Here is a 23,552-nt window from a genome sequence, read left to right as displayed (position 1 = left end):
AGGGCTAGAAAAACAAATTCATTCATTAAGAAAGTCTTATTTTCACCCTGGCCAGTTTGGCTCAGCGGTTAGAGCGTCGGCCTGTGGTCCAGAGAAAGTCTTATTTTCAGTTCCATAGAGTTATTTTTTGATAACTTCAATTATTTAGTAGTGTTAGGAAATTTAAGAAAACAAAATTTTTAAAAGTGCAATTATTTGGTGCAGCTGGTGTGGCTCAGAGGTCGCCGGTTTGATTCCCGGTCAGGGCACATGCCCAGGTTGTGGGCCCGATCTCCAGTGGGGGGCACACAGGAGGCGGCCAATCGATGTTCTCTCTCATCAATGTTTCTATCTCTGTCTCTCTCTCTCCCTTCTTCTCTCTCTAAAATTAATAAAGAAAAAAAAAAACTTGTTAAAAAAAAAAGTGCTATTATGTGGAGATGTATTTAATGGACCTGCCTTTTCTATGTGGACCCAGATAAATTCAATCCCCTCTTTCAAAACTGAAACTATGAAATCAGAGTTGTGGGTCTCCTTGTAAGGAGGGAATCACCTCAAACAAAAGAAAAACCAAGGGAAGTCCATGGTATTCTGAGAAAAATGCAACATAAATGCATGTTTCTTCTCCTCCCTACCCACTGTTTAAGTTACCTATCTTTCCTGAGCTAAACAGCAGGGCTCTCAGAACCTAGACGTCAGTTAGATCAGTGAAATGCTGCATTCCAGTTGGCCCCAGAGAGAGCAAAATGATGTGAGACTTTTCCCCCAAAGTAAGAATTTAAAATATTCTATCTGAGACTGGAGTCTCAGTGGATCTTGGAATAAATGGGTAAGCAGAAATCTGTGGGCTCCAGTGGTAGTTACCATGAGCCCCATATGAGTTTGCCAAGTTTTCTTGACCTCTGTGAGCGCACAAAGAAACTAGATGGTGGAGTTCGTCCTCCTGTCCTTCAGCCTGGGAAAATATAAGGGGACAAGAGGAAAGGAAAGTCTCCCTGAATGCCTCATCAGTAGACAGGAAGTTTCCCTGCGGATTCTAAGTTTATTGGGTTACAGTCAACTTGATGTCCCACCAGCTGGAAGAAAATCCAGCTCAGTGGGTAAAGAAAACTATTGAGATATTTAGGAGAGGTAAGCAGTCACAGAAAGAGAATGCAGAACTTCCTGTACACAAACACAAAACAGAGGTTGCAGAGTCGACTAGAATTTTAAAAATAAATGATTCAGTTGCTGGAAATGTTGGGGTTGGAATTAAAAAGAATTCCCATAATTTTCCAATTAAACAGTTTAACAGTGAATTGAAGGAAAGGATGGTCATTTTTGAGCTCTGAATTACTGGCCTGAAGGCTCAAGTGGAAGTAAAACCTCAAAACACAGAGGATAGACCTAACATGTAAAAAATAGGAGATGTAAGGGTGGGGGTAGGAGGAGGATAAATTAAAGAGACAATGATTTAAAAACTTGTAGGAAAAAGAAATACCAAATCCTTTTTCATTTATGAAAGAATTGAAACTGCACCAAGTGCTTCACCAAGTGGAAATTCATAACAATAGACCTAAGAAAGTTCTGATAAAATTCCTGAACAGAGCAAAATTTGTGGGATATGTAAAAAATATAAAAACTTGTGAAATTCATTTAAAGCTCTTTTGATGAGGAATATGACACCTTCAATTGCATATCTCAGAAAAGAATAATGGAAAACAAAGAGCTAAGCATATAGTTCAAAAAGTCCTAAAAAATTAAAGAAGTATAAACAAATGAAGCTTAAAGAAAAAAGAAATACAAAAAGAAGAAATTAATAATTAGATAGGAAGCAAATATACAATAGGGAGGATGAAGAAATTTGGTTATTGAAATAATAAATAAAATGAGTAATTTTAAGAAAGACAAAAAAAATACAGTATAAATTTGCACAAACAAATAAAAATGGGACATTTTAGAGCCATTACAGATATTAAAAAGATAGTATTAGGGTATTATGAACAAATTTTTGCAGTAATAACAAGGGGAGTGGAAGTTTACATAAATATTTTTGTATGTACACAAAAAATAATAAAGCAGGAAAAGCAATTGCTAGATGAAGGACATTTACTATTCACTCCCTCAATAATGTTCTAGGTGCTAAAGATACCAAAAGAAAAACTAAAAACTCCTGCTATTGAAGTTTAAATTCTATTGTGTAACATCATTCATTTCAAGCAATTTCAAATCTTATTTTATAAACTTATGCAGAATAGTTTCTTATCTCATTTTCAATTTTTTTCTTTGCAGCTATGGCTTTTTCTTTTGTGTACATGTGAGTTCTCACTCTATTTCATAAATGGATAACTAAAACTTATTTGTTATTGTCTAACTTATTAGCAGTTGGTTTTATCTTTATGATTTGCATCACTGTATTTTTTTTATCAATTTATTATTTTCATTTTTTTTAACCTTCACTCAAGGATATGCTTAGAGAAAGGGAGAAAGAAAAGAGAGATCTGAGGGAGAAACATCAATGTAAGAGAAAAACATTGATTGGCTGCCTTCTGTACATACCCCGACTAGGGATTGAACCCACACCCAGGTATGTGCTCTGACCGGAAATAGAACCAGCAAAGTTCTATTTGGTGTACTGGATAAGGTTCAACCAACTGAGCCACTCCAGCAAGTTTGTACTTAAACAAACTTGTTTGTTTTGTTCTTTAACTTCTGCAGTTGAATGTTTAAGCATTCATTTCTTGTATAATATAAATATAGGCTATTAAATTTTCTATGAGCATTGGTTAGTGAAATTCAATCATATTTGATGTAATATTTTCAAGAAAATATTTACTAATATTTTCAAGAAAATCTGACAATTAGGTTTGGATATCTACTTTGACTCAAAACTCATTTTAAGAGCTACTTGTTTATTTGCTTTAATTCCCAGGCATTTTTCCCATTTCTTTTTACTAATTTCTAGTTTATTGTATTGCACATAATTTTCTCTTAGTATTTCTACTGATACAATTTAATTCAAGTATTTTGTGGATTCATAATATTGCCACTGTATGAATGTTGCAGAGGTACTTGAAAAGAAGGTACATCTTTACTAATTATACTATTTAAATCTGCAATATCCTTATTTTTTTGTTGTTGTTTATCTGATCTGTCACAGACAAGTGGAAATAGATTAAAGTCTCCTACAATTAATTTTTTCTGTGTATTTCCAGTTTCTCTTATGTTTAGCTTTAAGATTTTTGATGCAATATTATTTAACATTGCATTATTTAGTACAAAGATATTTTAAAAAAAGACAGGAAGATAATGACTCATGCTTATCAAAAAGGGATTTTTTAAAAATATATAAGAAACTCTATAAAATTTAATGAACATTAACAACTCAAAAATATAGATTTTACAAGCTTTCGTGATGGACAGTTTGTGAAGATTTTGAGAACAAACCCCCTGGTGGGGGTTTATGACTTTGTAGCTCTTCCTGTCAAAAGGTTTCTCTATTTCCTTGTCCGCTGAATCTGAGTTGACTTTGTGAGTTGCTTTGACCAATAAAATATGGCAGCTGTGACTCAGTTTCAGCTTTCACTCTCTTGGACTGCTTCCCTGAGACTACCATATAAGAAAATCTGTGTAGCTTACTGGGAGATGAGAAGAGACATGGAGAGGCAGCAAAGTGTCCCAGCAAAAAGCCAGCATCTACTGCCAGACATATGAGTGAGCCATGTTGAACCTTCCAGCCCTGCAGGGCTGCTGAATGCAGCCACACAAGTGAATTGAGTTGGCACTTGTAGAGGAACCACTCAGAAAAGACACAAAATTAGGGTAGTTTGTTATTTAGCAACAGAGAACTGAAATATCCCATTCACTCGTTATAATTTAATAAAAATAGAAATATTTATAAACTTGATAAAAGAGTAGTTTACTTGAAAATGTAAAAATAGAGTCACAGATAAAGTTTAAATTGAGGAGGTATGCAAAACTGAAATTAGAAAGTGATGAGAAGGAAAATAATTCATACTAAGACAGCAAAGGTAATATTCATTAATAAGATTGTAGTATTGGAAACAAAACCATAGTCAAAATACAATGATATTTAAAAGAATCAAATGCAAGCTCTCGGCTCCGCGGCCAACTTCCCCTCACGGGGTTGGGCGAGGAAGGCAGCGGCGAGAAGCCACGCTGTCTGCTCGCGTTCCCGCGCACGCACACTTCACCCCCTCGCTCCAGGTCTCAAAGCTGTGCTGGGATTCCGGCCACCAGCAACTGCCCGTTTTTAGGAGATCGAAAAATGGCGGCGGAGTGAACGGAGCTACACAGACCGTCTCCCAGAACCAAACTGGAATTACAACTATAACACAGACAAATTGACGGGAAAAACCAACAGAAAAGCAGCTTGCGAGGACCATACAACGAGGGACACTGACTCCATCCCGGTAGGCTTGCGAAGGCGCGAGACGGGGCTGGGAGCCCACAGTCCGCAGCTTGGCAGCGGCCTTAGCTGGGAGTGGTGCCCTCGGGTCACACTCCCAGGCGGCTCCACAGCACAGCCTGGACAGAGGCTGAAACAGCCACAGCCACTCACCTTGGGCTCCGGCAGAGGGAGGGCAGACTGGACTGGAGCTGTGTCGGGACACTCGGGATTTGTAGGGCACCCAGAGCGGTTGCGCAGTGCCAGCCACCCAGGACTGTGGCCACATTGCTCCTTCCCAGGGCTCTGAGGAGAGGCAGCAAACCCCTCCCTCGGAGATCCAACCCCACGCTGTGGGCCATTGAAGTGCTAATTGAGGCTCATTAACAACCAGCATCTACCCCACCCTCGTGAAAGCCCCTTGTGCTGAGCACCTGAGGAAGTTTTTCAATCAACTGACAACCCAAAACTCTTCAAGTAACCTGGACTGCTAGCCTCAGGCAAAAAGCTAGAGGATAACAGTACCTTTCCTGGGCTGGCAACTTTAACCAGGAAAGTAAGACTTGACAGTGGTGTTTAATGTGGGTCTTCCCTCGCTCATCTAAACATAGGAGAGGGAGCCACAAACAGCAGAACACCAACACCCACAGGGAAAACTTGACAGGCTCCAAAGCCCACTGTGAGAGCCAAAATGGTAAAACACAGAAACAGAAGCCAAAGAAAGAACAAAAGACCTCCACTGAAGATGAGATCAATGTGAAGCAATTAGGCATCTTAACAGAGCTAGAATTCAGAGCCATGATCTTGAGGAAGCTGAACAGCATGAGTAAGGACATAGAGAAACTGAAAATAAGCCAATTGTAAATTAAAAACCATCAAGAAGAGATAAAAAATGACATATCAGAAATGAAAAACACATTGGAAGGTTTAAAAAGCAGAGTAGAGGAAGCTGAGGACCGGATCGGTGAATTAGAAGACAGGGTAGAAAAAATTCAACCAATCAGAAAAACAAAAGGAAAAAACTATTAAAAAACAGGAAGACAGCTTAAGAGAGCTGTGGGACAACTGAAAATGTAATAATATTCGCATCATAGGAGTCCCCGAAGAAGAAGAAAATGAGCAAGGGATAGAGAATATATTCAAAAAAATAGTGACAGAAAACTCCCTAATTTGGTGAAGGAAGAAGGCATTCAAGTTCAAGAAGCAAAGAGAGAATAACCCAAACAGGCCCACACCAAGACACATAGTAATTAAAATGGCAAAAATTAAAGACAAAGAGAGAATCCTAAAAGCAGCAAGAGATAAGCAACAGGTTACCTACAAAGGAAACCCCATAAGGCTCTCAGCTGACTACTCACAAGAAACACTACAGGCCAGAAGGGAATGGCATGAAGTAATCAAAGTCATGAAAAACAAAAATCTGAATCCAAGACTACTCTACCCAGCTAGGCTATCATTCAAAATAGAAGGTCAAATAAAGAGCTTCCCAGACCAAAAAAGGCTAAGGGAATACATTAGCACCAAATCAGCACTGCAAGAAATGTTAAAAGGACTGCTGTAATTAGCAGTAGAAATGGGAAGAAAAATGGAACCACACTAAACAAAAATGGCAATAAATAAGTACATATCAATAATCACCTTAAATGTAAATGGATTGAATGCTCCCATAAAAAGACACAGAGTAGCTGATTGGATAAGAAAGCATGACTTATCTATATGTTGTTTAAAAGAGAACCACCTCACAACAAAAGACTCACATAGGTTGAAAGTGAAGGGATGGAAAAAAATTTTCCAAGCAAATGGAAAGGAAAAAAAAGCTGGGGTAGCAATTCTCATATCTGATAAAATAGATTTCAAAACGAAGACCATAATTAGAGACAAAGAAGGCCACTACATAATTTTGAAAGAATCTGTCCAACAGGAAGATATAACCTTGATAAACATATATGCACCCAATATAGGTGCACCAAAATATATTAAAAATCTTCTGGAGGACTTCCAAGGAGAAATCGACAACAATACAATCATAGCAGGGGACTTCAACACCCTGTTGACAGCACTGGATAGATCCTCTAAGCAAAAAATTAGCAAGGAAACAGAGACTCTAAATGAAGCACTAAACCAAATGGATTTAATAGATATCTACAGAGAATTAGACCCCAAAACTACAGAATACACATTCTTCTCAAGTGCACATGGGACATTCTCAAAGATAGACCACATGATAGGACACAAACTAAAACTCTACAAGTTCAAGAAGATTGAAATCATATCAAGCATCTTCTCAGATCACAATGGCATGAAACTAGAAATCAATTGCAACAAGAACATGCAAAGACATTTCAACACATGGAGGCTAAATAGCATGTTATTAAACAATGAATGGGTCACTGAGGAGATCAAGGAAGAAATTAAAAACTTCCTGGAAACCAATGAAAATGAACACACAACAACACAAAATCTATGGGATGCAGTGAAAGCAGTTCTGAGAGGGAAGTTCATAGCACTACAGGCCTACCTCAAAAAACAAGAAAAATTTCTAATTGACTGTATAACCTCACAACTTAAAGAATTGGAAAGCAAACAAAAAGAAAACCCCAGAGCAAGTAGAAGGAAGGAAATAGTAAAGATCAGAGCAGAAATAAATGACATAGAGACCTAAAAAACAATTCAAAGGATCAATTAAACAAAGAGCTGGTTTTTTGAAAAAATAAACAAGATTAATGGACCCTTAGCTAGACTCACCAAGAAACAAAGAGAGAGAACCCAAATACACAAAATCAGAAATGAAAGAGGAGAAGTTACAACCAACACCACGGAAATACAAAAGATCATTAACAACTACTATGAACAACTATATGGCAACAAATTCTACAATCTAAGCGAAATGGACAAATTTCCAGAAACACACAGTCTCCCAAAACTGGACCAGGAAGAGATAGAAAACTTGAACAGACCAATAACAACTAAGGAAATGGAAGAGGTAATCAAGACTCTCCCAGCAAACAAAAGCCCAGGCCCAGATGGCTTCCCGGGGGAGTTTTACCGAACATTCAAAAAAGAACTAACACCCATTCTCCACAAACTATTTCAAAAAATTCAAGAAGAAGGAAGACTTCCAAACACGTTCTATGAGGCCAGCATAATTCTAATTCCAAAACCAAAAAAAGACACCACAAAGAAAGAAAACTACAGGCCAATATCCCTGATGAACATAGATGCCAAAATCCTGAACAAAATACTAGCAAATCGGATCCAGCAATACACCAAAAAAAATTATTCACTATGACCAAATGGGATTCATTCCAGGGATGCAAGGCTGGTACAATATTCGCAAATCAATAAATGTGATACACCACATAAACCAAATGAAGAATAAAAACCACATGATCATATCAATAGATGCTGAAAAAGCATTTGACAAAATCCAGCATCCATTTCTGATAAAAACGCTCAGCAATGTGGGAATAGAGGGATCATATCTTGACATAATAAAGGCCATATATGAAAGACCTACATCCAACATCATACTCAATGGTCAGAAACTAAAAACATTTCCATTAAGAACAGGAACAAGACAGGGATGTCCACTTTCGCCACTCTTATTTAACATTGTACTGGAAGTCTTAGCAACAGCAATCAGATATGAAGAAAAATTAAAAGAGATCCAAATTGGAAAGGAGGAAGTGAAACTGTCATTATTTGCAGATGACATGATATTATACATAGAAAACCCTAAAGACTCCATCAAAAATCTACTAGACTTAATAATCAAATTTGGCAAAGTAGCAGGATACAAAATTAACGTCAAGAAATCGACGGCATTCTTGTACACCAATGATGAACTCATAGAAAGAGAAACTGAAAAAACAATCCCATTTACATTCGCGCCAAAAAAATTAAGATACCTAGGAATAAACTTAACCAAAGAAGTAAAGGACCTATTTGCAGAAAACTACAGGTCATTGAAAAAAGAAATAGAGGAAGATATAAAAAAGTGGAAGCACATACCGTGTTCAAGGATTGGAAGAATTAACATAATTAAAATGTCCATACTACCCAAAGCAATCTATAGATTCAATGCAATCCCCATCAAAATTCCAACGACATATTTCATAGAACAAGAACAAATACTTCAAAAGTTCATATGGAACCAAAAAAGACCCCGAATAGCCACAGCAATCTTGAAAAAGAAGAACAAAGTAGGTGGGATCACAATACCAGATATCAGGTTATACTACAAAGCGACTGTAACCAAAACAGCCTGGTACTGCCACAAGAACAGGCATATAGACCAGTGGAACAGAACGGAAAACCCAGAAATGGACCCAAAGCAATACGCTCAATTAATATTTGACAAAGGTGGCAAGAGCATTCAGTGGAGTAAAGACAGCCTCTTTAATAAATGGTGTTGGGAAAATTGGACAGCTACATGCAAAAAAATGAATCTAGACCATCAACTTACACCATACACAAAAATAAACTCAAAATGGATAAAAGACTTAAATGTGACCCGTGAATCCATAAAAATTCTAGAAGAAAATGTAGGCAACAAAATTTCGGACATCATATGCAGCAGAATTTTCACTGATACATCACCTAAGGCAACAGAAACAAAGGAAAAAAGTGAACACATGGGACTACATCAAACTAAAAAACTTCTGTACAGCAAAAGAAACAATCATCAAAATAGAAAGGCAACCCACTGTATGGGAGAACATCATTGCCAATGATGTATCAGATAAGGGGTTAATTTCCAATATATATAGAGTGCTCATACAACTCCACAAAAGGAAGACAAAGAACCCAATTAAAAAATGGGCAGAGGAGCTGAATAGACACCTCTCCAAACAGGACATACAAATGGCCAAGAGACATATGAAGAAATGCTCAACATCACTAATCATCAGACAGATGCAAATTAAAACAACAATGAGGTATCACCTCACACCTGTCAGAATGGCCGCCATCAACAAATCATCAAACAACAAGTGTTGGCGAGGGTATGGAGAAAAGGGGACTCTAATACACTGCTGGTGGGAATGCAGACTGGTGCAGCCGCTGAGGAAAACAATATAGTGTTATCTCAAAAAATTAAAAATTGAACTTCCATTTGACCCAGTGATCACACTTCTAGGAATATACCCTAAGAAGCCTGAAACACCAATCAGGAAGATTATATGTACCTCCATTTTCATAGCAGCACTATTTACAATAGCTAAGATCTGGAAACAGCCCAAGTGTCCATCAGTAGATGAATGGATAAAAAAGTTGTGGTACATATACACAATGGAGTACTATGCAGTGGTAAGAAAGAAAGATCTCTTATCCTTTGAGACGACATGGAGGGACCTGGAAAGTATTATCCTAAGTGAAAGAAGCCAAGCAGAAAAAGACAAATACTACATGATCTCACTTATATACGGAATATAATGAACATAACAGTCTGAGGAATACAGTAGACCCAGAAACATGGAAGTAGGGCACAGACTGACATCCCTCGGAAGAGGGGGTGGGGGGGGTGGGAAGAGATAAACCACAGAACTTATATGCATGTATGCATGATCAATGGACATGGACAACTAAGCTGGGGATGGGGCGGGGGTGGGGTGGGGAGGGGGGTGCCAATGGGGTAAAAAAGGTAAAATATCTGTAACAAAAAAATAAATAAAAAATTTTAAAAAAAGAAAAAAAAATATTGCTAATTAAAAATAAATAAATAAATAAAGAATCAAATGCTCATCTGAAAAAATTAGAAAAGGAATAAAATAAGAAGATGAAAACTGATGAAGATAATAAGCAGTGATGATTAATAGTTAATTTTGAATTGTTAGTATGTGAGTAAAGGACATATTTTCAAAATTGCAAAATAATAAAGTTGTTTTGCCCTGGCTTGTTTGGCTCAGCGGTTAGAGCATTGGCCCGCGGACCAGAGAGTCCCGGGTTCGGTTCCCGCTAAGGGCACATAACTTGGTTGCAGTTTGTCCCTGGCCCCGCTTGGGAACCGGGGTCATGTGGGTGGTAACCACTCGATGTGTCTGTCTCGCATCGATGTTTCTCTCTCCCTCCTGTTCTATCTTAAGATAAATGCAAAAATGTCCTCGGGTGAGGATAAAAAAATAAATAAATAAAAATAAAAAAAATAATAAAGTTGTTTTTAAAAGCAATCTGGCAATACCCAGTAACACTGAAAATACATACAATCTTAGTGCTTAAGAGTCTATCCATGTGGGAGAAACAGTAGAAAAGAACATAAAATCTCACATAAGATTAAATTCCATTACGTTTAGTCCTCCACTGGGAACCAGTGACTACTCTTTTTGTGTTTTCCATGCTTCTCAAAATATAAATCTAAAGCCTCTCTTGTTTGCAAATTATTTTATTACCAAGTCTATTGCCTAACAGAAATATAATTTTATGCAAAAATTTGTAAAAACTGTATTAGATCATTGAGGACAGTCATAAAACATCTCATATGTTAGTAAGAATTCATCAATTGTACTGTTCATTACTTCTGAATTTACTACATTTAAAATGAACTTGCTAAGTTTTGTTTATTCCTCTCTCAAATATAAGCCTCTTTGTTCTACTGCTGATGTTAAAAAGAGAGAGAAGATAATACCTAGAGTTTTAAGCAAAAGCATAATCTGTTATCTCACAGCTACAGCTGTTCACATATTTTAAAGAAAATACTGAGTTTCTAATAGTTTCAAAAATTAAATACAGTACAGACCCATGTTGGTGTTTCCACACTCAGCAAAAGCAATCATGATGCAGTGCAAAATTCATGTGAAATTTTCATTATTGTTTATCAATCACCTGTACTTGTAGCAATTAACCAAGGATAAGAAGTCAAATAGGAGAGGTGTAAGATGGTGGCAGAGGAGGTGGTATGAACCTCCTCCCTGAACCAAACTGGAAATAAAACTAAACTTGGGAATAATCACCCTGAAGATTATCTGAAGAAGAGACTTTTAACTAAGGACTAGCAAAGGGGGCTACCTTGAGATTGGCAGGAAGGGTAGAGACAGGAAAGGGGCTGGCCTCATTCCCATGGGAGACAGAACAAGGAGACAGGCCACTGTTATGGAGGAATATCTCAGCTACAGGAGGTTCCCCAAGAAGAATGAAGCCTAGATTCCAGACCAGGCTCTCCAGCCCAGAACTTCAGAGCCAGGAACAGGTGTCAACATACTATCCAGTTGTGGAAGGTAGCAGGGTTTCTGCCTGCCAAGGAGAGGCAGGGACTGCTGGAGACAAAGCTACTTTTTTTTTTTTTTTTATCCTCACTCGAGGATATATTTCCATTTTTTGTACAGATAGAGTGGGAGGGAGAGAGAGAGAAACATTGACGTGAAGGGACACATCGAGTGGCTGCCACCCGCACAACCAACCAGGGCCGGGGACAAACTGCAACCGAAGTACGTGCCCTTAGCGGGAACCGAACCCGGGTCTCTCCGGACCACAGGCCGACGCTCTAACCGCTGAGCCAAACTGGCCAGGGCGACAAAGCTACTTTTTAAAGGGTTAATGCACAAGATTTTTGTTCGTGGTTTTCGTTTGCAGCCACTCACCCTGGGCTCTGGCGGAGGGAGGGTGGTATGAACTGGAGTCACCTGAAGAGTCTGGAGTGAGTGGATTTGGGGAGAGATGTTAGAGAGCAGCCAATGGGGTCCCTATTCAGGGTCATCCTCTGATACCATAGCAGCCATTTTTCTTGAGGAGCAGGCCCCTCCCAGGGCCACCAGTGTGGACAAAAGCAACTACCTCACCCTCTGGAATCCTGCTCACCCCACCTGCATTTTAGGCCCTGCTGAGGAGACAGTGGCATAGGCCAGGGCATACAGGCTAGGTAGACTCAGTGTGTATCACTGACTGGCTTTAGAGCTGGTCCATTCTTCCCACTTTGCTGGGAACCTGACTGACACTTTCCACTCAGGGTGAGCCAACAGAAACACCCTCCATGCTTCCGGTAGACCAAACCTCTGGGCTCCAAAGGCCCCACTGGCGAGACTACTAGGAAATCTGCCATGTTGAGCTTTGGACAGGTCGCCGAGAGCCAGTCAGGGGCAGTATAAGACACTGGCTTACACGAAAGAATCTCCTGGGAGGCCTGGGACTGGCACACCAAGTGGTCAGCTTCAGGTTTCAGAGGAGGATCCAACAGGCTTCAAAACAGCATAGACAAAGGGTGATCGCAGAAGGCACAAAAAAACTGCTGAGCCAAACCCTACTTTTTTCTTTTTAAATCTTTTCTTTATTTTTATTCTCTATTTTGTTTTTCTCTTCTTTTTTATTATTCATATATAATATAGATATATATATATAGATATATATATATAGACACACACAAACACACACACATTCTTTCTTATTTTTACTTTCTTTTTCTCTAATTCTTTCCTTTCATATTTTCTTTTACATTTTTTTTCTTATCTAATTATTTTAGTCTCTTGTCTTTTATTATTCTGTATTTTATTTGTTTTGGTCTCTTCTTATTCTCCTTTTTTGGTGTATTTTTCTTGTTGTTGATGGTTTATTTGTGTGTGTGTGTGCTGTTTTTGGTTTTGTTTTGTTTTGTTCTGTCAGTGCCTGTACAGCTGCTTGTCCCATGTGGTAGGGACTGAGCCTCATAGTCAGCAAACCTGAGGGTCGAGTCTATCAATGAATGAGATAATAGCAACCAAGACCTAACTGCAATAGGAGGGCCCACATAACCCACACAAGGGATAATCCTTGAGCACCTAGCTCAGGATATCAAGAAGACTGCACTACTGGGTCCCTCAGGACACATACTACAGAAGGCCTTCCCACCAATAGTAGAGTCATAGCACTCCTATTTAATACACAGAAACAAACACAAAGAGACAGTCAAAATGGGGACACAAAGAAACAGGCCAAATATGAAAGAACAGGAGGAAGCTCCAGAAAAAAGAACTAAACAAAATGGCAACAAGCAAATGATCAGAAACAGAGTTCAAAGTAATAGTTATAAGGATGCTCGACAGCATAAAAAGGGCCATAAAAGTGGTGAAAAATAACCAGTTGGAAATGAATAACATATCTAAAATAAAAAAATACACTGGAAAGAATAAACAGTAGGTTGGATGAAACACAGGACTGCGGATGAACAGCAATGTAGGGAAAAATTAATCAGAGTGGCAAAAATAAAAATGCATTAAAAAGCATGAGGAACATTTAAGGAAAATTTGGAACAATATTAAATGTAACAACATCTGTACCATAGGGGTACCAGAAGGAGAAGAAAGGAAGCAAAGGCTAGAGAATCTGTTTGAAGAAGTAATGATAGAAAACTTCCTGAACCTGGTGAAGGAAAAAGTCAAACAAGTTCAGTAAGCACAAAAAGTACCAATCAAGATAAACTCAAAGAGACCTACACCAAGACACATATAATTAAATTGGCAAAGGTTAAAGACAAAAAGAGAATCTTAACGGCAGAAAGAGAAAAACAGTTATCTACAAGGTAGTTCCCATAACGTTGTCAGCTGATTTCTCAACAGAAATATTTCAGAACAGAAAGGATTGGCATGAAGTTTGAAAGTAATGAAAAGCAAGGACCTGAAACCAAGATTATTCTACGCAGCAAGGCTATCATTTAAAATTGAAGGTGACTAAGGCAACAGAAACAAAGGAGAAAATGAACACATGGGACTACATCAAAATAAAAAGCTTCTGCACAGCAAAAGATACAATTATCAAAATGGAAAGGCAACCTACTATATGGGAGAGCATAATTGCCAATGATACATCAGATAAGAGGGTAATTTCTACTATATATAGAGTGCTCATACAACTCAACAAAAGGAAGACCACCCAATTAAAAAATGGGCAGAGGAACTAAATAGACACCTCTCCAAACAGGACATACAAATGGCTAAGAGACATATGAAGAAATGCTCAACATCACTAATCATCAGACAGATGCAAATTAAAACAACGAGGGATCACCTCACACCTGTCAGAACGGCTGCCATCAACAAATCATCAAACTACAAGTGTTGGCGAGGGTGTGGAGAAAAGGGGATTCTAGAACGCTGCTGGTGAGAATGCAGACTGCTGCAGCCACTATGTAAAACAATACGGTGTTACCTCAAAAAATTAAAAATTGAACTTCCATTTGACCCAGTGATCCCACTTCTAGGAATATACCCTAAGAAGTCTGAAACACCAATCAGAAAGAATACATGTACCCCTATGTTCATAGCAGCACTATTTACAATGGTAAGATTTGGAAACAGCCCAAGTGTCCATCAACAGATGATTGGATAAAAAAGCTGTGGTACATTTACACAATGAAACACTATGCAGCTGTAAGAAAAATCTCTTATCCTTTGAGATGACATGAAGGGACCTGGAAAGAATTATCCTAAGCAAAACAAGCCAATCAGAGAAAGACAAACACCACACAATCTCACTTATTTGTTGAATATAATGAACAAATCAAGCTGAGGAACAAAACAGACTTGGAGACATGGAAGTGGGGTGCAGACTGCCAAACCTCCGAAGAGGAGGCTGGGCCAGGGGAAGGAAGAGATAAACCATAGAACTTATAAACATGTATGCATAAACAAGGACATAAACAATAATGCTGGGGGGGAGGGGTCAGGATTGGGAGCATGGTGTCAATGGGGGAAAAAAGGAAAAACATCAGTAACAAAAATAAATAAATAAACATTATTTTAAAAAAATAAAAATAAAAATGGAACTGCCTTCTGATCCAGCAGTCCCACTTCTGGGAATATATCCTATAAATCCCAAAACACCAATCAGAAAGAATATATGCACCTCTATATTCACAGCAGCATTATTTACAAAAGTTAAGATCTAGAAACAACCCAAGTGTCTATCAGTACATGAGTGAATAAAAAAGATGTGGCATTTTACACAATAGAATACTATGCAGTTATAAAAAGGAAAGAACTCTTACCCTTTGTGCCAGCATGGATAGACCTGGAGATTATTATGCTAAGTGAAATAAAGCAGCCAGAGAAAGATAAATATTATATGATCTCATTTATATGTGGAATCTAATGAAGAAAATAAACTGACGAACAAAACAGGACCAGAGGCATGGATACTGGAACAGACGGACAGATCTCAGAGAGGAGGGGGTGGGAGTGGGGGGCTGGAAGTGATTAGCCAGAGAACATATATACATATATGTATAGCCCATGGACATAGACAACAATGTAGTGAAGACTGGGGGGAGGGGCTGATGAAGGTAAATGGGGTAAAACGGGTGACATCTGTAATAGTGTCAATAATTTAAAAAAAGTCAAATCAAATAAACGAAGTATAATATATACTCTGCTAGAGACTATTAAAATCCACACCATTTTAAAATACTGTACTAAATATTTACACTTTTTTTAACTTTAAAAAAATTGAGTTAATAAATGACCTTTTCACAGAAAACTGCAGGTCATTGAAAAAAAAAATAGAGGAAGATATAAAAAAGTGGAAGACATACCTTGTTCATGGATTGAAAGAATTCACATCATTAAAATGTCCATACTACCCAAAGCAATCTATAGATTCAATGCAATCCCCCATCAAAATACTGACGACTCACAGAACTAGAACAAATACTTCAAAAGTTCATATGGAACCAAAAAAGACCCCAAATAGCCAGAGCAATCTTGAAAAAGAAGACAAAGTTGGAAGGATCACATTACCAGATTTCAGGTTATACTACAAAACCATTGTAATCAAAACAGCCTGGTACTGGCACAAGAATAGGCAGATAGATCAATGGAACAGAATAGAGAGCCCAGAAATGGACCCAAGACAATATGCTCAATTAATATTTGACAAAGGGGGAAAGAGCATACAGTGAAGTAAAGACAGCCTCTTTAATAAATGGTGTTGGGAAAATTGGACAGCTACATGCAAAAAAAATGAAACTAGACCACCAACTTATACCATACAAAAGAATAAACTCAAAATGGATAAAAGACTTAAATGTGACTCATGAATTCATAAAAATCCTAGAAGAAAATATAGGCAACAAAATTTTAGACATCATACGCAGCAGAATCTTCACTGATACATCACCTAAGGCAACAGAAAGAAAGGAGAAAATGAACACATGGGACTACATTAAAATGAAAAGCTTCTGCACAGCAAAAGAAACCACCACCAAAATGGAAAGGCAACCCACTGTATGGGAGAGCATAACTGCCAATGATACATCAGATAAGGGGTTAATTTCCAATATATATAAAGTGCTCATACAGCTCAACAAAAGGATGACAAAGAACCCAATTAAAAAATGAGCAGAGGAACTAAATAGACACCTCTCCAAACAGGACATACAAATGGCCAAGAGACATATGAAGAAATGCTCAACATCACTAATCATCAGACAGATGCAAATTAAAACAACAATGAGGTATCACCTGTCAGAATGGCCGCCATCAACAAATCATCAAACTACAAGTGTTGGCGAGGGTGTGGAGAAAAGGGGATTCTAGAACGCTGCTGGTGGGTATGCAGACTGGTGCAGCCACTATGGAAAACAATATGGTGTTACCTCAAAAAATTAAAAATTGAACTTCCATTTGACCCAGTGATCCCATTTCTAGGAATATTCCTAAGAAGCCTGAAACACCAATCAGGAAGAATATATGTACCCCCATGTTCATAGCAGCACTATTTACAATAGCTAAGATCTGGAAACAGCCCAAATGTCCATCAGTAGACAAATGGATAAAAAAGCAGTGGTACATATACACAATGGAGTACTATGCAGCTGTAAGAAAGAAAGATCTCTTATCCTTTGAGATGACATGAAGGGACCTGGAAAGTATTATCCTAAGCTAAACAAGCCAAACAGAGAAATACAAGTATCATGTGATCTCACTTATTTGTGGAATATAATGAACATAACAGTCTGAGAAATGGGGTATTTCCAGAGATGTGGAAGTGGGTTACAGACTGACAATCCCCTGAAGAGGGGGTTGTGGGGGAGTGATAAACCACAGAACTTATAAGCATGTATGCATGAACAATGGACATGGACAACAAAGCTGGGGACAGGGTGGGGGGAGGGGGTATCAGTGGGGAAAAAAGGAGAAACATCTGTAACAAAAATAAATTAAATTTTAAAAATTGGGTTAAAATATACATCACATAAAATTTTCCACTTTACCTACGTTTTTAAAGTTACTCTTCAATTTCTCTTTACTATAGCTGACTTTTGAATTTATAATTCTCACCCTATCCCAGGCAAGGGAACTTACTTCATTTTAGGAAACTTCTGCATGTCATATATTTTGCAGCACAGAGGATGTGCAAATTGTCTTAGCTTCAGAAGGCAGCAGAGGGTGTGGAACAAAGCCTGCCTGGATAACACTCAGAAAATCTGGGTTCTAATTAGTTTTGTGATGATGTTTGGTCACTTCACACTCAGGTCTTATCTAACTCATCTGTAGAAAGATATTAACTTCTCTTTAAGGTCTCCTCCACTCTAATCAGAGCAGAGAAAGGCACTGGATTCCCAAGACCGTCCTTTGCCTTCAGTGCCTCTTCTGGCCCTAGTTTTTTTAAAATTGTGGTAAAAAACAAAACAAACAAACAAAAAAAAACTGTCCAGTGCTATGCTTGTTATTTCTAAACCAATGAAATGTCATAGGCACTCAAATAAATGTGACTTATTGGCATTTTCATTACCTTTATTCCAAGGACATACACTTTTAGGTATGAGTTCAAGGCTCCTCTACAGAGATATGCTAAATTGTTATTTTTTTTAATCCTCACTAAGGATATTTTCCCATTTATCTTTAGATAGAGGGGGTGTGGGGTGAGAAGGGGAGAGAAACATGGATGTGAGAAACATTTATTGGTTGCCCCCAAATGACCCCAACCTGGGCCAGGATCAAACCGCAACCGAGATATGTGCCCTTGTCTGGAATCGAACCTGTGACTCTTTTGATCTGTGGGCCAATGCTCTAACTGCTGAACCAAACTGGCCAGGACAAGATTTGCTAAATTTAAGCAAGATTACCCCAAGAAGCATATGTCCTGCACAATTATTGATCCCCCCTTTATACTGAAAAGTAATTTAATCACATGGGTGATTTTTTATCTTTCTACTTTAATCATTGGTTTTGTGTATGTGTTTAACTTCCAAGTGTGTTGCTATTCTGTCTCAATCTTTAAGAAATACAAAATAATACAGTAATTGCTGTGCATCTTTTTCCTTCTTAAAGAAGAAAAACTTTGAACAAAACTTTATCATTGGTGAGCACATTCTACACAGAAAATAAGGTGCTTAGCACCATGCCAGGTGCGATGGAAGAAAAGAATTGTATGATAGTCTGCCAGATCTCGGTTTAACTGTAGTAGCAACACACACAAAAGGGAAGTAAGACAGTGTGTAATAAAGAACTGAATAGAATATAGTTAAAGATCCAAATAAAAAATGCAGTGAGGGCAATGGGTGTTGAGAAAGGGAAGAAACTTGCTGGAGCTACCATGACTTTGGGTCACAGCACAGGAGCCTAGTGGGGTGAGACAACATTTAATCTAGAGGTTAAAGCACTGGGCATGAGTAAACACATAGATGAGGAAATGAGTTTGCTCCATGAAAGAGAAAGAGTAGATACCTTTTACAACAAGGTTAATTTGTGAAGAATCCTATGGACCAAGAAGTCTGACTTTAATATACTGAGAAATGCAGTTACTAAATGCCTTTCAGTAGGAAAAGTCATGAAGTTTCTCTGGCAAGTTAGAACAGGACAAAGATCAAGGAGTGGGATCAGTGAAGTTAGAAGCCAGTTCAGACTATTCAGTTTATCAAGAATAAAAGAAGTCAGAACAATACTTGGCACATTACAAGCATTCAATAAAAATGTTAGCTATTATAAAATAATTTCAGGGACTGGCATGGTAGTACTAGAAAGGTTGGGAAAATAAATCTTACTGGAAAAATAATAGCAAGTCCAGTTTCAAAAGTCTGAGTTTCATTTTAGGAGGAAGATAACTCCTAGATATTTTGAGCCTTGATTGTCTATAAAAGGCTAAGGAAAGAGGATGAGAAGTGCTATTAACTGACAGATTTTCCTACAGGAACACATACTTAACTGTTCTGAAAAGAAGTAGTTGATTGTATAACATTCCAAATTTTTTTATTCATGACCAATTCTGTGGGAATATTCCCAAAGAACTGGTCTACTTTAATTCCATTTCAATATCTTAAGTCTGTTTTGATATAAATAAAAGTTGTCAAATTGTTTGAGAAAATGAGGCAATGTATAGTCCTACATTTAGAACTGGAGACAGATTCAAATCATGGCTCCATTCTGGGTATCTTGAGCATGTTACTGAACCATTCTGAGCCTGTTCATTATAATATGGGAATGCAAATTTCTCAAAGGTTTGTTGTGTGGATTCAATAACATTAACATATTCTACACTTTGCCCTTACACCTGTAGGTACTAAAAAAAAAAGTCTTTCTCCTGCCTTCCCCTTCATAAGATAGGAGTTATATTCTCTCACCAGATCCAACTGTTTGTGAACTTCAGGATGTAATGGATTGTAAAGCAGCAGTTGGAGAGTAAAATCGGAATGTAAAATTATCTTTTGAAAATAAGAAATAGTTCTAAAAACTGCTTCATCTTGGGATTTAGTTTAGTGATCTTTCAAGAAGTATATGAAATCCTACTTCCCAGTAGATCTACCCATGGAAAGATGGTCTCCAGTAAGTGAATTCTTCATCTCAACTTGTAGGGGGGTAAAGTTTGTCATACACTTCCTATTATCCCACTGGTTCTGACACTATTCAGATATGTTTCTTGTGAAGAAAGCAAGGTACAGACTCTATAGAGAACAGACTGAAAGCTGTCAGGAGGGAGGGTGGTTGTGGGGCTGGGTGAACACAATGAAGAGATTATGCAAAAGAAACACACACACACACACAGAAAGCAAGGTACAGAGCCTGAAAGGTTGAATGTACATCAGGCCTTCTGAAAACCTTCCCAAGCCTTTAACTCAATACTAATGCAGGGCAAAAACACCTAAGGATTTCATGAAAAGGCACTTTATAAAATCTGAAGGCAGCATAACTATGGTTAATTTAATTCCTAGATTAATTTAATTAAGCAAATGCTCTGGGGCCTATTCATTCATCAGTGATTCATACAGAGAAAATACTCAGTATAAGCCTAAATTAAATGTATGTGAGAGAAGAGAGAAAAGGGAACATAAACTACATCACTACAATAAAAATTCATTAATTTCAATACAATTCAGGAATTTTATTTGACCATAAGGAAACTTTAATGCCCTACCATATAATTTAGGTTAATAGAAAATATTATTTTAAAAACTGAGTACAAACTATCTTAAGACATTAATCAAACTTGTCATGTATCAATTTATTGCATGCCAGTACAGAAAAATAAAAAGTATATTTTAAGAGAAACTTACTATAAAAAAACAAATGTAAATGTGTGCTTGCCATGGTTAGGAAATAATGTACCATAACATTCAAATTTGAGCTACAAAATTTTATTACTGCTTCAAATAAAACATGGCAACAAAAATATGATTTACATTATGAAACTGGATTAACTTACTGTATGCTGAATGTATATGAACAGGTTCAAAACAACTTGAATTTGAAGTATATGCTGTACTGACAGAAACTGTTATAAATTAAGTTAAACAACACACACGCATCCCTGTTTCACATGTATATATGGCACTTTTTGTAAAAAAGTGTCTTATTGTCTTACCTTTAAACTACATTTTTAAGATACAAAATATAAATGGAGGTATATTTGTGCCATTTGGCAAAAACTTGACTACTATTAGGATGAATGCATTTATTTTGCCACACAAGTGAATATATTTCTAATTAGTTAAGATGATGTATATATATGGTAATATAAATAAACAGAAGCGCTTTTTCTATCCTATTATTTAAAAAATAGATGCCTGTGCTCTGTCATTTCCAACTTTACCTGAGTGATATGAAAATATATAAATTTAAGTGGATAATCCAAAAGCATATAACTAATTTTTTTCACAGTTTTTTTTTTTTTCTCCTTAATTGTCAAAAATAATAAGACAAGCAGAGAGGGGAGAGGTCAGTGAAGGATTTCAGTATATCTCAATCATGACCTAATTTAAAAAGTGACTTCTGTGACATCCTTAAAAAGTTTATTCACTCCTCACCTCAAGAAAATAAAGGGCTCAAAAAACTACACTTCTACACTTAAACTGAGCTTTCAAAATAACATATAAAATCAAATATGGCCTTCACTCTCTAATTCCACCAAATAAATCTATTCCTACCTCGAACCAAATCTTTCAAACTTAAGAAATGAATATGAAAGCATCAGGTGGTATGAATTCTCAGTAATAAATATTACAACATAATTGATACAGTGACACATTACCAAAGCTGGAAATTTGTTAATTATCATGTGTCTACAGCTCATCATAAAAAAAAATAAATTTAAGCTGACCTGTAACAGAATTAAGAATTTTAATGAAAATATCTATGTTACAAAGTACTTGCAAAAATACAGGGTAGTTGCAGTGTCCGGTGCACTAGTCAGTTTGTTAGAAATGCCTCATTTTAAAATATTTTTGCACTGTTGTTTCCTTTTCACCAATCTCATCAATTATTTACTAGATCTATACATCACCCACCTTTCGCTTTCTATTTCATTAGTATTTTTTTTATCTGTTAGAAGTTATTCTCCCCACATTTTGCAAAATCCTTTTTAGGATCTTCTTTGCCATTTCCCCCCAATAATCCTCCTTAAAATAGATTCTGATCTAAATATGTTGTATCTTGCCATATTTAAAATCATTCTAGTATTTGCAAATTTACAGCAGCTTAATAACTTAAAATTCATTCTGAAACTCCTATAGCTGCTTTTGCATGACCCAGAAATTAATACACAAAGACGAACACACTTTTATTGCCACTAAACTATGAGTCCAAAATGAAGTGACTCATTCAGAATTCACATTTTATTAACACCAAAGATTTTGGCCAAAATTAGACACATTTTGAAAAACTTATGGCATGGACTTCAGAGACCCCTGGTAATAAGAATTTCTTCTCTGTTTCATCCTATCTAAGGAAATATTCTCAAGTACAGAAAGTATATACTACAACCCTAGAAACAGCCTATTCCCTTTGCTGCAGGAAGAAAAGCTTCTTAACCCAAAGAGAATGAAGGTAGGGATGGAACACAAGTGCTTTACAACTTTTGAAGTCCTGGCTTAAAGAGAAAAAAGAAAAATGATTGTTTATAAACTTGGAGTATATATTTTTTTAAAGCAGCATAAAACAAAACACTGATGAAGAAAAAACTTTTATACTTCATCAGCATAATACTTATAATCTGATAAATTCCTCTATAGTATAGTAGACTAAATGATCACATGAAGACATAAAAAGGAACTTGTTAAACTTTAAAGAATGATACAAATCTAAGGTATGCCATGTAAGCTCACGTCTAAATACACTATATTTTGACGTATTAACTTTTTTTCCTTTTAATACATTACTATTTAGGACAGTCATTCTACATAGCAATGATTGACAAGATGAAAAGTAGCCTTTAATTGTAGTGAAATTATACATACAAAATACACACCTTCCATGATAGGCATTACCAAATTTGTTTTTTAAAGCATGATCTTTTTTTTACAATAATTTATAGAAAAACATTAATCATATTTGCTATAATTTACTGTTTTCTAAATACTGACATAAAATGAATGAGAAGAATGTTATTTGGCAAAAGTATTTCTAGCCCTATCTCCATGGAAAGAGTTTTAAATTAAGAGTCAAAATTATTGACCCACTATTTCTCTGTTCTAGCTGCTGGCACAAAGCCAATAAATATAGCCAAAATATTCAAATTATTATATCTCAAAGCTGACATAACAATGTACAGAGCTCAATTACATCTAATTTTTGAGGACTGCTTGAAATAACTTAGCACAATTAAGCCTCATAGCACATGTATATATATATGTGTGTATATATGTATATATATACACACATATATATGTAAATCCTGTAAATTTAAGCTTTTTTTAAAGTACGATTTTTCTTACTTTTCTATATGTCTAAATACTACTTCCCACTGATAGCCATTTAATAGTTAAATGTGTACTAGGTTCCATAGTTAAAAGCTC

The sequence above is a fragment of the Molossus molossus genome, unplaced genomic scaffold (genome assembly GCF_014108415.1).
Source record: "Molossus molossus isolate mMolMol1 unplaced genomic scaffold, mMolMol1.p scaffold_m16_p_9, whole genome shotgun sequence".
Classification (NCBI taxonomy): Eukaryota; Metazoa; Chordata; class Mammalia; order Chiroptera; family Molossidae; genus Molossus; species Molossus molossus.
Note: the sequence above shows the minus strand (reverse complement) of the source record.